Here is a 12,188-nt window from a genome sequence, read left to right as displayed (position 1 = left end):
AGAAGAAAACATTTAAACCTACAATGCTCCGTGAAATGTCCATACCCTGTGCATACAAGCACCATGATATTCCAATGATATGACCACAACAGGCTGGACCGAACTGGACTTCACCCTGTGGTGGAGCTGGAGCCATCGCTGGGTGAGCCCCACGCCTCTGCACTGGGATAGTCTTGCAGCCCAGACCCTGAAACCTGAGCTCCCATGGGCATGCATGGCTTGCAGGGGTGTGTGTGTGGGGGGGGGGGGGATATTTGCGGTGGGCAGCTACTCGTCAAGCTTGTCAGCCCTGCTCCCTGTAGCCAGAGAAGGCTGCCAAGCATCCCCGCAACACTATCAGGTTCCACAGGCAGCCCCCGCTACACAAAAGAGCCACTTCGGTTTACTGTGAACTCGAAGCTACAATGCTGCTTTCAGGTGCTACAGGGAAGGGGAAGGAGAGACCAGGGGGAGAGCAGGAAGGGGAAGGGAAGGAAAGAGATGACAATGTTGCAGAGCAGAACAGATGGGGCTGGGAGACAGCAAGTCCAGCACTAATGGTGGATTAAACTTCCAAGTCGCCACATGGCAAAAAAGACGACAACCACAAGATGAGGGTCAGGGACCGTATTCTTTACACAAAGACTAAGCAATCTGCAGCCAGTCAATCTGTGCTGAGAGACTAACACTATGTGGGACAATAGAACACATACAATGACTACCAGACAGACACACACACACACACACACACACACACACACACAGAGCCAAGGACAGCGTCCCTGCAGATGTCACTATGGGCGTCTCTTACCTTCATGGGTAGTAGACGCACACACACACACACACACACACACCCCCCACACCCAGAGGAGGACGTCAACTCTGACCTGCTTTCTCCAAGAGGAAGGCTGGGTGTGCACACACTCCTGTGCTCCCATTGGAAAGCGAGAGCAGGGAGACCAAAGGAAAAGGTTTCCCTGTGACATGCAGAGAATGAAGATGAATGGCATCCTCATCATACTCTTTCCTCCGAGCGCCACACCTACTGCACAAAACCTCAACTGACTGGTCAACACCACCATTTCCTCCTGCCACACACACACACACACACACACACACACTTTCTTGTTAAACTCGGCTCATGGCTGTCCAGACTAAACCTCTGAGCTGTATGTAATGAAAGGAAAAGGTCAAATGGCGATGAAAGCAACGATATGAGAACAGTAGTAGACTTGTTACATGCAGGCCACAGAAAGTGTGAAGTAACAACCTGCTGGGACGGGGCACTCTGGCGCCTTTTGAGTGTGGACTAGTCTGGCACCTACCCATAATGCCCACCTCAACCCACACACACACACCGCTCTCACTGACAGGCACAGTGAAGCGCTGGCCATAAATCTGCCACACAGGTCCACTGCTGGGAAGTGAACCGTGGGATTGAAGTAGTGAGTGTGTCGGACGGGCAGCAAACCCTCTCAAACCGCCCACCAGGGCCCTGCAGCGCAGCTCCAAGCTGGGGCCTGCCATTCTTTTTTTTGTAGTTGTTGTCGTTGTTATTTACAGGGCCTCACAGCGCAGCTCCGCAGAGGGACCCATACAAAAAGCAGACAGTTAGGCTTTGAGGTGACGCTCCATGGGAACGCTGCTCTGTCCTGGATCTCAGGTTTGCTTTAGAATACTGAACAGCAGGGAGGAGGAGGAGGAGGAGGAGGAGAGGATGAAATCCCACAGGGCCTTCAGAGAATTTAGAGAGAGAGAGGATCTATAGGGACATTGGGGGTGGCTGGGACATGTTATAGTTTCTTTTTGTGCTTTGGAGGGGGAGGTAGCACTTCCCGTAAACACTGTAAAAGCTGGACAAACAGAAACAGTCAGCACACCGTCATCTCTAAAAGAGGCACCTTGTAGAAATTTTGTATATTTTACAAGCAGACTAATAGGAAAAAAAGGGCAGTTGTGGTTTTGTTGTAGCGGGGCATCACTGTAACCCGACCGCCGGGTTCTCTTCACATTTATCCGAGCGAAAGCAGCCGTTCTGCACACACCAGCCCAGTTTCCCACCGACAGCTGGGACGCTTAAACCAAAGGGATTTACAAGCGCGCGTATCAACACGGAGAATCAAGCCTCACATTTCAAAAGGAGTGTTAAAACCGGCCCAAGCTTTTAAGAATGCTCTTGAAGTGGAGCTTAGACGGGCAGCCAATGTCACCAGTACAGCGAGGTGCAGCTAAAAGCAAAACAAACATTACATCAATACAAATACATAATAAAGATCAAATTAAATAATAAAAACACAAGTTCTGAAGCCTCTGAGATTTATGGGTATTGGGAGTCTCTCTCCTCATGTTCTCCTCTTTCACCCATCTCGTCCAGGAGCGAAGCAAGAGAGGCTTTCTTGTTCGAGCGGAGTGACGTAAAAGCTCGCGGGGGCTAGCTGACCGCAGACCCTGGGAATCGGCGTCCGGCTCTGGGGGAAACGAGCTGCCAGAGTCTGCAGCGGCACAGGTGCCTCAGCACCGGAGGAGTGACCCCCATAAATCTACTGCACCTCTGAGCCCCGCCATTACCGAGTCTGGCTTTACGAGCGCCACATCTGGGAGAGATTACCAGCACATCATCACAAAGGGGGCAACCCGCCAAATAAAGCTGGGGAATGGGGGACATTACGACGCCTATCTGTCATGTATGGGGTATCTCTCTCTCTCTCTCTCTCTGTCTGTCTCTCTTTTGAAGGGTATCTTTTTTTTTGAGCGCTCAGGGTGTCTGAGACAGGAAGTGTGTCGGCGGATATGTTCCTGAGCTTACAAGGTGAGCCGGTTCAACCCAGCCAGGCTGGGGGAAGAGTCGGGTCAGGTTTCAGAGCAGAGATCCCACCAGCTTTATGGAGAAACGGGAGAGTTTTTACAACACAGTGTTGTGAATGTCATAAAACTAAGGGCTCCCAATATATGAAGTGCAGGTTTTTTTTGTCCATTCCATAAAGCATCAGTCCATTAGAGCAAAGTCAAAGCTTTCAGACAGAGGACATCAGTGAGCGGTAGTTAGCACATTACTGGCAACACTGCATGCATATTTTGCTGACTGAGGAATTTAGTTTATTGATTACACCCTCTGTGTACTAATTTGGCTGCTCTCTTATCTCGGCATTCATCGCCATCCAGCTCGCGCAGAGCCTAGAGACAATCGGAGGCCAATCCCAGAGCTTTTGTAACGTGCGCAAACAAAACTTTCCATGCAAACCTCCAAGATGCTTTCCTGTTTTCAATTAGGGACAAGGAGGGAAAAAAGGCTCTGATTTTTTTTTTCTTCCTTCTTTGCAAAGTATCAAGTGGCCTGTTTAAAATAAATGCCAGCAATTCCAACACCACAGCGAGGAGGAGGAGGGAAGAGGAGGAGGAGGAGGCGCATGGAGTCCGAGTCACTGATTTATTTCTTACACAACCCATACAGGCAAATAACGGCAAATCACAGGCCTGCCTGTCACAGGAAACCAACGCGCCACCAGCTCTGCCCTACTTATCACTGCTCCGGGCTGCACAGTGTACAGTAACCTTTTCCACATGCTGACTGAACAAACTTATATGCAACTGATCTAACTTCAAATACCTGCTTTCCACTCCTAATAGCTGAAGTGGGTGAACACCAGACGCCCTGGTCAGCGAACAGAGAAAGGCACAGAAATGTTCAAACGCTGCAGCCTCCGGGACGGGTGAAATGACGGTGATTTCCCCATGACTTCCGTACAAAACCCTGCATTTATGGGTCCTTCTGAGGTTGGGCCTGGCAGGCGGGCGGACGGGGCGGACAGGCGAGTGGCGGCTGGAGGAGACAGCCATCGTCCCTGGCCTCCACCCCCCACCCATGAGCCCTGGCTACAGACGGCCCTCTTTATGAGCGAGCGTTTAACATCTGCTCTTCTGCTTTTCTGCTTCCAGGACCAAGAGAGGAAGATCCAGAGTTTAGAGGTTAGGATACATCGCCCATTAATCTTCTGTGTCACACAACGAGACACACTAAAATGGTGCCTGGCGAGAAACGCTAATGTAATGATTAGCACTAAATGGTTTAAAGAAGCTGCACAGTACAGCATTACACATGTATTCATATGGCAAAATGCTTTTGTCCAAAGTGACGTACAAGTGAAGCAGAGTAGAACCAGAGTAGTGAAGCAGAGTAGAACCAAAGCAGATAGAATACAATGGAATCGAATTTGGGGCAAACCTGTTGATACCCAATAAAGGATAAAAACTATAAAAGCTATGTATGAACGCAACTGGAAAATTCTGAAAAAGCATGACAATCCTCATCTTCAGTTCCACCTGACGGGCAGAAAGCAAAGGCAGAGACGGTGTGAAGGTAGCAGTTCACTTCGGAATGACAGAGTCCCACAAGCACATATGGCGGAGGGCCTAGTGTGCTGCCTACTGTACCTCCAGCTCATCAGCTCTGTTATTCAAAGCAGCTGGGCACTGCTGTCCCTGACTCCAGTCAGGCACCAGGCCATATGACCTGCAACAACAAACAGAGGCTTACACTCTGCATTAGGCTGCATTATATGGAAATTGCCTCGAGGAAGATGCAATTATGTGGAACTGGAGGCCGTGTGCGGTGGTGTGTGTGTGTGTGTGTGTGTGTGTGTGTGTGTGTGTGGGGGGGGGGTAGTGTTACATCTGGGTCTACTTGGTCTGAAACAAAGGGAAACGTGCCTTCCCCATGGCTCCCACCCGCTCATGAAGAGGCCCTCAATAAAAACTCCAAACAAACATTCACCGTTTTACGGTCACAGCGCAGTGTTTGGGTAAGTTCGCTGGTTAAAAGGGCGGCCATCGTTCACCTCTGCCTAGGAGAATGTGACCTCTGACCTTTGGCAGAGAAGAGCTCGTAAAAGCAGCTGCCGTCACCTGCTGTTTAAAAAGGACAACTCTAGAAGGGAGAACAACTACGAGGGAGGGATGGGACTGCGTACAGTTCCACCTGATACCCGGCAGCCGAGGAGGAGGGGGGGAAAGAGAGGAGGAAGAGAGCGAGGGAATGAGAGAAAGGAAGGAGAGATGTGAAACTGTTCGGAATGGCAAGCATTTCAGACCGGAGAACAGAGAAGCAGATGAAAGCCAGGAGAAGGTCACCACACAAAAACACTTCTGTACCTCGGCCCTGTCCAGTGACCCCTGTGCAGAGTTTAGCCAGCACTACCACAGCCTGTCTACGGCTTGGCCTGCGCCTGTGCCTACGCCCCACCACACAAGACCTTGTTAGACTGCTTCTGCTCAAGGCTCACTCACACCGCACACTGCACATGCACAGTAACATTCCTGGCATGTAACGCGAGCCAAAGGCAACAGCACTTTAATCTCATACATAAATATGCCCACTGCTAGAATCTGACCAAAACCCTTGCATGAACGAGGCGAAGTACTTGCCCTGGTATTAGTTACACTGCCCTTAATCCCACCTCGTGTCAGCTTCTTATCTTAAACTGATAAACACACAGTGCTTGCTATGGGCAAACTACTGATGATGAAAAACAGACAGTCAGTCAGTCTTCACACCTTCATGCCTTTCCTGTGAGGATAGCCATCAGCCCATAACCAGCAGACTACACACAGTCTCCAGCCCTCATGCGTAAACAGGAGTAGATAAACAGTCAAATATTTTTGTCTTAAAATGGCCACACTTGACCTGCTCAGTGTACGTGCTGCAAAGGTAAGCAATCGATGTTGAAGGAACATGTGAAGGGAAACAGAACAGGTAGGTTCATATACAGGCAGAACAGCCCAAGTAAATGTCTACATTTTACACTTCCAAAGCTTCTGTGTGCAAAGAAAAGTCACTTTCATATAGTGTGTTCTTGCTTTCATCATACAAGCCTTTGAAATCTGATACAGAATGTGTATGTCTAACTAACCGTGAACACTTGCCCACCAACTGAAGAAAGATGCATGCAAATCATGTCATAAAAGCATAAATAAGAATCTGAAATCCATATTAGAAAGCTATACTGACAATAAATACCCCACAGAAAGATGTTTAGATGAAATATCAATGAATAGCAAAAATCAAATGGAACTACTAGTGCGCGTGTGCCTGTGTGTGTGTGTGCGCATGTACTGTAGGTCTTCAGGACATCAACAGCAATTAGGCCTACTAGTAGCTGCTTTAAGGCTCTCCATCAAATACACATCAGACAATTAATTACGCTTAAATTACCTGAGCTCTTGCAGCTCTTGTGTGTACGGAGGCATTATTACATAACCAATGCAATCAACATACATTTTATGTAATAGGCAGACATAAAATATACCTTCAGCATATGGATCACACAAACAGTCAGCCCATTAATATCTAACTGAAGGTTAAACCTTTTTATATATATTTTTTTTAAATAAATGACTGCAGTACCAGCCGCCCATAATTCTTCTTGTAAGGGGGTTGAATAATAGCTCTGTAATGGGACTTTGACAGCTAGCAGGGTCTGAGGGCCCTGTAATCTGACCCCAGAGTGACAGACATGGCCTCCAGCACAACCGGCAGGAGCATTACTCAAAGACCCCGGCACAGTAGTTACGGCAGAGGGGCCGTCCCCTATAGACACCTACTACAGAGACCCACCTAACAGTGTGGGGAAAGCTCTACACGTTCTCCATCAGAAACATGGCAAAGCCTCTGTGTGGGGAAAGCTCTACACGTTCTCTATCAGAAACATGGCAAACCCTCGGTGGTCGGTGGAACGCTGCACTTACACTAAGTCTATATATAAACTCAAGACGCCTTTCTGTTTGTTTGTCTGGCCGAGTTTACATGAGCGTTTTGGACAGCACTCAACACTCATGGTGTCAGTGATCAAAAGCCACAGATTAGCAGGTCAGGAGGACAGGATTCTGGCACGTCCACTTTTAGCTGGGGCATCAAAGAGGAGAACTGGGTAGGTGGGTGGGGGGTGGGGGTATTTACAAGCCCCCTTCAGGCTCTATCACAAGGCTCTCGGCACGATAACAGACGGGACTCAGCAGTAAAATAGAAGACAGGAGAAACAAAAAGATGACGCACATGTGGTGGATGTCCGTTGGCTGTTGGCGGCCTGTCATTGAGCGTGAGCGCTCTCTGTATTTATGGCTCGACCGTCGTGCGGAGAACAGGTGTGAACAACACCTCAGCCCGCCAGACCGGTCTGGTTCCTCAGAGCCGGAACACTCCGACCAAGAGCCCAAGCCAGGGAGGCTTTCAAGCACATACTAGTTCAGCAGTCAGTCCAGGGGAGCTCCACTCAGACCACGGCAGAGAACACACTAGAAGGAGAGATGGGGCGGGGGGATTCTGGCAGAAGACAAGGGCAGACAATGCTGTAAAGAACAAGTCTGCAGGGGGGGCGCTATGATGTGATGTGTACATAGCCATGCCTGTCAGATTGAGTAAACCTGCTCCCCTACCGCCCTGTTACAACCTCTCAACAAGAGATCCTCATTTATGGCGCGGGTAGTCAGGTCCAGCTGCCCATAAGCGTCCACTGAGCCCACGGCCTCCCACTGGCTGACAGGGCCACACGAGGAGCATGCAGAGCATGAGGAGCTGAGAGACGTGTTGACATCCAACAATCCCCCCCCCCCGCCATCTCCCACGCTATACCACCGTCGGTTATTTCTGCCAAAGCTTACATCACAGGTCAACCATCCAGGGCAAGCAGCGACTTTTACAGGATCTGGCAACCCCATGCCAATCCCTCTTAGCGGCCAGTTGTGTATAGTACTTAACACCTGCCCCAAAGACCGGAGAGCCTGTGGGGCTGATGTGGACTTGCCCACGAAGAGACCGGAGAGAGAGAGAGAGAGAGAGAGCGAGAGAAAATACTTTGAAAATGTTTTTTAAAAGTTGAAGCTCAAATCTATTGAAGCTCAAAGCCTCCATTCCTTTGGAGTTTTGGGAGTCCCAGAAGGCATTGCACAACTTGAATTGGCAGGCGCACGGCCCCGTGTGTGGAGGTCACCCCTGGACAAACCAGAGAAGCAGTGCAGTGCAGCCCATAAACCCACTGCACTGTTTGAGAGACCACACATCTCTGGACTGGAGTCAGACACATGTGAGAAACTCCCTGGAGTGCAGAAGAGCAGCGCAGGGGGATGGGGGGGGATAATAGACAGGGGGGGGAGGAGGAGGACGGAGGTACCAATTAAAAAGGTGAAGCTCCTCAGAAGACAAGGAGGTGCAACATGCTGATTACACAAATAACCCCCATTGCCTCCTCCATTAATTACAAGGCTTAGAGTGAGGCTGAAGACAGCACATGAGGGGTGAAACAGAAGAGGGGTGTGTGTGTGTGTGTGTGTGTGTGTGTGTGTGTGTGTGTGTGTGTGTGTGTGTGAGAGAGAGAGAGAGACCGCCCCTCACACACACACACACATACAGCTGCTCCGTTTCCAAGGTGAAGTTAACCATTTGTGACAAGTTTTCCATTTAAAATCTGCACACGTGAAAACAGCAAAAGGAAAAAAAAACATCTTTGAAACAAAACTTGCAAACTTTGCAGTCCACCAGCTAACAACAGTCGAGCATGCATGCACGCACACGCACACGCACACACACACACACACACACACACACACACACACACACACACACACACACACACACACACAAACAATAGTTCTCATTGTCAACTTCTGCAGTACAATCAAACAAGAAGTTTCAGTCCACATTCCCATTTCCAGCAGCAGAGTCTCTGCGTGGAGGCAGAGAGGAGAGCGAGTGGAGAAGCGGAGGAAGAGAAAGAGAAAGAGAAAGCGAGGTGGAAAAAGGCAGAAAGGAAAGAGAAAAGACAGAGAGCTCTGACTCACCCTCCTTACCCGTCCCCTCGCCTAGGCTCTATCCTCCAGTGTGAGCCCCAGCTGGAGTCACTGTGCCCCCCTCCCCTTACTCTCCCTCACACACACACACACACACACCACCTCCTGTATGTGTGTGTGTGTGAGGGGCGGTCTCTCTCTCTCTCACATTCCCAGCAGAGACACGCCACACCTCCCTCCCTTCCTTCCTTTCTCCCTCCCTCCTTACCTCCCACCCTCTCTCTCCCTCTTCCCTCAGCTCTGGCAGATGAAGAAGAGCACTGCAGCATGACAGCTAGCAGCCACCACTAGCCTAGCATCAGCCTCTCCACTCCAAACACACACACACACACACAAACACACACACCAGGCTGGGAGGTTGGGAGGAGTTGGTGTAGTAGAGGACAGAGCAGCTCACCTCGCCTCTCCGCTCCTCTTCCTTCCTTTTCCACTGGTTAGCTTTCCCTTGCCCTCTCTTCTCCCTGTTCTCTCGTTCTTTCCCTCTCGCCCTCCCCCTCACCCACTCCTCTACACTCTCTCTCTCCACTCCCCCTCGCTCTCTTCTGTTGTTCAGCTTCTCTCTCTATCTCTCTTTTTCTCTCTCTCTCTGGCTTACTGAGAGCTACAACCCCCTTGCTCCTCACTCGTGGCTCTGGGAGCTTTGAGAGAAAACAGGCAGCCCTCAGAGTCTGCAGTGTCCCCATACACACACACACACACACACACACACACACACACGATTTATGAGCTTTTAATTACCTGGTCCTGTTCAGGAAGAATTTGTGGGATTTCAAAGATTTCTGACAGAGCCCTCAATATGCATACAGTGCAGCAGAGTGTGAGGAGTCAGCCCATTCAGAGCGATCTGTACCTGACACCAGGACTCATGAATAATATTCCTTTGTTACTAGCCATCTGTATCTTGCAAACACTTCAGGATTTTGACTGATGCACATCAAAAGTTGCATGTCAACTGTAACGATCCAATGTATTCACCTTGGGTCAAATTCAACATCTAAAACTTAGACACGTAAGTGCACAGCTAAACAGCCATGATGATGAGTCATTTATGATTTCATGAACGATTAGCATCACCTGTTTAGCTGTCCACATCTTATCTTGGCTAATCGCACGATGATTAAGTATTCTAAATGAATCACCTGCTGCATGCCCTCATTCTATAGGGTAAGCCCGACCTGTCCGTTAACAACAACGACGCACACGTTGGGCGAATACACCGCTGTTGAGACGTCCCCAACCTGTCCGTTAACAACAATGATGCACATGTTGGGCGAGTACACCGCTGTTGAGACGTCCCCAACCTGTCCGTTAACAACAACGACGCACATGTTGGGTGAGTGAACTGCTGTTGAGACGTCGCCAACCTGTCCGTTAACAACAACGACGCACATGTTGGGCGAGTACACCGCTGTTGAGACGTCCCCAACCTGTCCGTTAACAACAACGACGCACATGTTGGGTGAGTGAACTGCTGTTGAGACGTCCCCAACCTGTCCGTTAACAACAACTTCGCACCTGTTGGGTGAGTGAACTGCTGTTGAGACGTCGCCAACCTGTCCGTTAACAACAACGACGCACATGTTGGGCGAGTACACTGCTGTTGAGACGTCGCCAACCTGTCCGTTAACAACAACGACGCACATGTTGGGCGAGTACACCACTGTTGAGACGTCGCCAACATGTCCGAAAAGAAATGGAGTAAACAGTTCACAAAATTTGATCATTTATAAATCTTCAAAATTTAGAAGAGTTCAGAAGGCAGCAAAACAATTGTTATCACTAGAGGCCCTATATCGCATTACAACATTTATATCACTAAACTCTTCAAGCAGATTGCTCCTATTGGTGAATATTCCGAATTGGCAGCGACAAGGGTTATCTTCTTCTCTTGAGGATTCATCATCTTAGTTACTGCCCTACCTTCTGTCCTTTTGAGGGCATTTGAGAGTAGAGGGTACGTAACAGTATTGAGAACCTTAGAACCTCTGAGGCAGGACTGGGGTGCGGTCCACTCCAGAAGGTTCTAGCACTTTCACCCTACCACTGTACCTCTGCATTTGGCTGCATCCTTGCTGACTTTAGGCAAGACATGCTGATTGGCGAGAAGTCCCTTAGATCAACGAAGGGATGAGTCTACAAAAAAAAAAAAGATGCATCCCAACATGCACCTCTATGAGCACTTGTGTAATGCCTGAGTGACATGCGTAAAAAAAGTGAGGAAGATGAAGGGGTGTGGGAGAGAAAACCTAAGTAGAGTGCAACCTTGTTCTGATTAGGGTTGGGGACAGCGGAGCTGAATGCTTCAGACGTGGTGGTGGAACCTTTACTACCAGTCATCCATCAACAGGGCTCTTACTCACAGGAAATGCATCAGAGTTCCATGTCACAGCATATGTCGCTCACAGAGCTCCCCCTAATTAGAGAATGCAGGGGTTGCGGTTGAAGGGGAAACACCACAGGGAAAAGCTGGGGGTAGGAAAGTGTTACAGCTAAATAAGCGTTGCCAAGAATAGCCCCCTTCTATTCCCCCCCATGGAACCTACAGAGAGGGAGCTGCTGTGGCCGGTCTGCAGACGGCCCATGCCCTCCCCCCCCCCCCCCCCCCCCCCCCCCCCCCCCCCCCCACCCCCCTCCCCTCCACTGCACCACTTCCTGTACCCCACCAGAGCTGTGATCAAGTTTCCACGGCAACTTTTATTGACTGGAAGCTAAAATAAATCCTTGGGATGTTTAGCTGGTTTTACGGTGTCGTTAGGGGCTGAGGCATTTCCTCTGGGGGTCGGCGTGCTCTGAAAGCTCGTCTCCCTGTTCTTGTGAAGTGTTTGTACGAAGCTAAACAAGTGTTGAGAAAAATAACTGACGAGCTAGATCCAGTGACAAGTGGAGAAGCTGCCTTAATCATCTTCTCCCATCACACTGTAAGACACTGAAACTTTATTCTGATCGTGTCGCCCCATCCCGGTCTAAAGTCCAACCTCCGTCTTTGTGCTTCACGATTGCAGAGCTGGTTTAAAGCAGGTCTCACTGCCTGGGTTTCACTCCTGCCCACAGCAATCCAATCCTAGAACACGCACAGCACTGCGTTCCAATGTTGCTCTGGCTTGGTTCACTTCACGTCGGTTTCCTTCTGATCACCACATCTGGAATAAACTCAGCCATCTTCCCTTAGGAGACATGAGTCAAGACAAGAAAGCAGGATGGACATCATCCACCAGGACATACAACAGGGGGGAACAAACCAGTAAGGGGGGAGAGAGAGAGAGAGAGGAGACATGGGCTCTCACAGAGGGAATGAGAGACAGAGAAATGATACAGAACAGGGTGAGAGCAAGTGAGTGAGAGTTGAGGGGGGGTCTTGTTTCAGATAAACA

General features: G+C 49.6%; 1 protein-coding gene across 5 annotated transcripts in view; it reads right to left on the bottom strand.

The window, feature by feature from the left end:
- The window catches only part of sept9a (septin 9a), a 77,131-nt gene that overhangs the window by 18,835 nt on the left and 46,108 nt on the right, over positions 1-12,188 (bottom strand). Inside the window, exon 1 of one of the 5 annotated variants that reach the window (XM_012825713.3) lies at positions 8,809-8,899. The exons of the other annotated variants lie outside the window; for them this stretch is intronic. The gene's annotated coding sequence lies outside the window, so the exon portion shown is untranslated. Of the gene's footprint in view, positions 1-8,808; positions 8,900-12,188 lie in introns of those variants that run through there. 5 annotated transcript variants of the gene reach the window in all.

This window comes from Clupea harengus, chromosome 1 (genome assembly GCF_900700415.2).
Source record: "Clupea harengus chromosome 1, Ch_v2.0.2, whole genome shotgun sequence".
Lineage (NCBI taxonomy): Eukaryota > Metazoa > Chordata > Actinopteri > Clupeiformes > Clupeidae > Clupea > Clupea harengus.
Note: the sequence above shows the minus strand (reverse complement) of the source record. Positions and strands in the feature narration are given on the sequence as shown.